The sequence below is a fragment of the Quercus lobata genome, chromosome 3, assembly GCF_001633185.2.
Source record: "Quercus lobata isolate SW786 chromosome 3, ValleyOak3.0 Primary Assembly, whole genome shotgun sequence".
Lineage (NCBI taxonomy): Eukaryota > Viridiplantae > Streptophyta > Magnoliopsida > Fagales > Fagaceae > Quercus > Quercus lobata.
Window position 1 is genome coordinate 63,591,251 of NC_044906.1, and position 4,842 is coordinate 63,596,092.

At 32.3% G+C, this 4,842-nt stretch overlaps 1 pseudogene; it reads left to right on the forward strand.

Annotated features, from left to right (window-relative positions):
• The first annotated feature begins 1,330 nt into the window (after window positions 1–1,330).
• Window positions 1,331–3,966, forward strand: LOC115981255 (annotated as a pseudogene).
• The last annotated feature ends 876 nt before the right edge of the window (window positions 3,967–4,842 follow it).

Here is a 4,842-nt window from a genome sequence, read left to right on the forward strand (position 1 = left end):
TTAGTTATTCCTTAATAGGTGCAATAATTTATAAAATTAATATATTTTCAAATAAACAAACTTTCCATATACATGTAACAATAATAAAAAAAAAAATCATAAAAAATAACGCACATCTCTCTCAAATTTAAAAAAAAAAAAAACCATTTTTAAGGAAATATAATTATATGAGCAAAATATTTCCTAAAATAAATTTTAAGTTTTATTCTAATGTTATAACTCACAACAAAACTTATGAATATGTTTAGTTATTACATTATAACACATTTTATTCCTAGTAATGAATATTACAATTCCTATCGTAATCTTCATTCAGTGTACCACATGTGCCATAACTTTTCATTAGATGTCAAAAGACAAAAAAAGATATTTAAAAATTGTATATATGTATTATGCAGCGAACTTGCAATTATAATATTGAAACAATGACTACTTAGTACTTACCAATCCATAGAAATTAGAAGCAAATTACTATCACATCCTGAAACAGAGGTTGGTTGCAGATTCACCTTACTTTATAGGAAGTTTTCATGTTAAATAAGAAGTAAAAAGAAAATTGTACTTGAGTCAAGCTGCATACTGGGGTAGCAACTTTCTTAATTTCTAATGAAATTATATATATATATATATATATATAGCAATGAGATTATCTATTCTCAATAGAAGCGAAATGGTTGGTAGGAAATGGGAACTCAATTCTTATTAACTATGACTTTTGGCTTAATGTATGAAATGGGGTGTCTACACCTGTTATTAATCATAATTTAGACCTACAAAAGCTCATAGACGTGGATGCATATATAATAATAAAAAAATTAAGTGAGGATGGCAAAGAGAATGTACCATGCATGCATGTAAACCCAAATAATTAAGAGAGATAGAAGTAGCTATAATATATGAAGCTCCAAAATTTGGTATTTTGTGGATGTGAAAGTGTTATATTATAAGCTCTATTATGCAATACTAATCAAAACTTTTATGTTCAACGTATAAAAGCAAGGTACTTTCTTTTCAAATTAGTATTTTGCGGATGTGGAAGTATTCCTCAACATATGATGACTTATAAGCACTGTATTGGACTCTTGGTACATTTCATAACAATTGACTTGAAGGTTCTTGGACTTTCTTTTCAATTTGTGGACAAACTTCTTCATCAATTTTTGTTTTTTGTTTTTGTTTTTGTTTTTTTTGTTTTTTTAGGGCCCGTTTGTTTAGGCGTTTACATTGCACAGAACGGTAGTTTCGCGAATCGCGATTCCAAGATTGCGTTTGGCTAGGCGATATCTGCGGGATTGCGTTTTCAATTCCGCAGATTTTCGCGATTCCGAAAATGAAATTTTCTACTGCTTTTTCAGCATCGCGCGGTTGGGACGATTGGGTTGCCGCTAATTGTTTCGCGCGGTTCAGGAAAGTTTTTACCGAAATCCCAGCTTATCCCTTCTCCATATATATATATCTCATCAGTCTTGGTTCTCTCCACACCAGTTTCACGTTATTCACTTCTTTCTCCTCTGTTATTGCTCAGTTGCTCTCTTCGATCGGCGTCGTTGTTCTGCATCACGATTTCCAGGTAAACAATCTCATATCTCAACAGTCTTGGTTGAGAACACATCAATTTCACGTTACTCACTTCTTTCTTCTCTGTAATTGCTCAGTTGCTCTCTCTGATTGCCACCGTTGTTCTGCATCACAATTTCCAGGTAAACATTCTCCATTACCCATCTCTGAAATAATTATATTGATTTGGGCTTTTGCATGTTAGTTTAGATGACTGAATAAACTCAAAATATTAGAACTTACATGACTAAGGAACTTAAATATTGATTAAAACCATTTGGGTTGGATGGGATTCGTTTTTTCTTGTTGAAAAATATATGGGTTTGAAGAATATTTCAGGTTTTTGTTCATGCGGCTGTTTATTTACTGGTTGTGAAGTTTTTAAAACAATTTTAGACAGATGAGGTTGATCAAAACCATTTGGATTGGATGGGATTCGTTTTTTCTTGTTGAAATGTATATGGGTTTGAAGAATATTTCAGGTTTTTGTTCATGCTGCTGTTTATTTACTGGTTGTGAAGTTTTTAAAACAATTTCAGATAGATGAGGTTGATCAAAATCATTTGGATTGGATGGGATTCGTTTTTTCTTGTTGAAAAGTATATGGGTTTGAAGAATATTTCAGGTTTTTGTTCATGTTGCTGTTTATTTACTGGTTGTGAAGTTTAAAAAATAAATTCAGATAGATGGGGTTGATGGAAAATTTCAGGTTGTTGTTCTAATATGCTTTTGCAATTTAAAAGTGTTTTGTAGTGCTTTTACTTTTGCAGTTAAGAGTGTTTTTGCAGTTAAAAGTGTATTACTCAAAACATTTGAAGATGCTTGATGTTGTTTGCTTTTCTATTATAATGTTGTTCTGAAGTGGTGTCTATTATAATATGTCCTTTTTGCATGTGTTTTTTTTTATTATCATCAATTAAATTTATGATTCATTAAAAAATTTAGGCATTTGTTTCATCCACTTTATTCTTGCTTCCTTTTAAATTGAACCTACACTTAAGCTGAACTTAGAATGCGGTGATATTAGAATTTAGCTTTCTATGATGAATAGGCAGGGGAATGTGGCTGCTCACACACTTGTTAAGTGGGGTAAATTCTCACACACTTGAATAGGCAGGGGAATGTGGCTGCCTTTTTAATTTTGTTTGTTCTTATGTCTTTTGTTTTTGCCTTTTGCTTTGGGCAACTAATTTTTAACTAAAATGTATTGCTAGTTTATTACGTGTGAAACTGTTTTACCTATAAGAGTATTGTTTGTAAGAGCATTGGAATTTTTACATATTTGGTTGAACATTGTTATTAATAAACCTATATTTTGTTTAGATGGTTAAGAACAAGGAGAATTCAAATCCCAACACCAAACAATCCCAAAATAGCTCAAATGTTAGAGTTCAATGGCCATCAAGAGTAACGACTATCTTTTGTGAAGCTTGTGTGGATGAGGTATTTAAGGGTAATTGACCTAATACCCACTTTAGTAAAAAGGGTTGGGCAAATATTATAGCAACTTTTGAAAAGAAAACTGGAAAGGAATATCCTAGGGCGAAGTATAAGCATAAATGGGATAGTTTGAAGAAAGATTGGGTACTTTGGAATAAGTTGAAGGGAAGTGAAACTGGATTGGGATGGGATGCAGCCAAAGGAACAATAGCTGCAACTGATGAGTGGTGGGAAAGGAAACTAATGGTATGTTCTGTATAACCCATTATACATATTTTGTATTAGTAGATAAACCATGCTATTTGAGTTATTGATGAAAATATTCAAAATTGTAGGAGGTTCCTGAAGCTGCAAAATTTCGAGAGAAAGGTTTAGAGAATGTTGACTTATTAGACATTATGTTTAAGGACATTGCGGCCACAAGAGATTTAGCATGGGCCCCCACTTCAGGTGTGTTACCAAATGATCTTGAGACACCTAAGGAGGGGTTAGGTGATACTTCTGCTGACTCATCTTCTCCAAATGATGATGATGACGTTCATGAAGATGAGACTCCTAACCACACACAACCACCTAACTCAACACAAAACAAAGGAAAGAAGCGAGTTTTACCATCATCCACACAGAGCAAAGGGAAGAAAGGAGGAACGGCATTACAGTTGACACAACAACTTAGTCGTATCTGTGATGTTGTGGAGTTAAGGAACTCAGCTTTTTCAGTGGAGCCAAGTAGTACTATTCGTAATGTCATGGAACGCGTGTGCACCTTAGATGGCATTGAGAAGGGTTCCGAACTCTACCTCATGGCAGCACGTATTTTTCAGAAACGAGAGAAAAGAGAGATGTTTGTCGTGATGGAAGAACCATATTTACAACTTCAGTTTTTGCAAGAGGAGGCAAGATTGTTAGGAGGGCACTACTTTGGCATTTAGGGTGTTTTATGTTTTATCGTATGAATAATGTTTTATGGAAGAGAGATGTTTAATGTTTTATTATTTTATCCTTTGAATAATGTGGCTGTTAGGGAGGTCACTACTTTGGCACTTAGTGTTTTATGTTTTATCGTTTGAATAATGTTTTATGGAAGAGAGAGATGTTTTTAATAATTTATTGTTTTATCCTTTGAATAATTTATTGTTTTATTCTAGATGGCATTTTTTTGTCCAATTGATGCTGGGTGCATTCTAAGTGAATACTCTCTCTTTATGTAAATCACTGGTGTTTTGCATTGAATTTCTTTATAATACCTTTCTTGAACATAAAAGTACCCATTGTCAAAAACTTATGTGTTTTTATGAACTTTAGAACAACTTTCTATGATCTTTTTGTCCGTCACTTGCAAAACTTTCTTGTGGACGTAAAAGGACCTGGATTGGCATTTTTGCATGTGCTTGCATTTGAAGGAGGAACTACAAGAAATGTTGGCAATTAACATTTTAATATAATTATTTTCCTAATCATTTTAATATCTTTTTCTTGATGAGTTATTTTTAATATTGTAAATTAGATAAACTTCTCTCCATGAATTTCAACAACGAAAACATCATCATTGTTGTTATTATTAATGTAATTGTTAAGCCTAATTACATATTTTCAATAATAAAAAAACACTGATCACAGGAAAAATGACAATATAACCTTCAAAAAATAGTTAAATCCTTTTTTGGAATTTACACTCAAAACAGCTATTTTTAAAACAGCTTATCCAAACGCTTAATATGACTTTAAAAATAGAAAACGCATTTTTTCACATCTTTACCAAACACTTATCTGTGGCTTTTAAAATGGAGTTTTTAAAACGCACGTTTTAAAAACGCTAGTTTTTAAAACGCACTTCTTGAAACA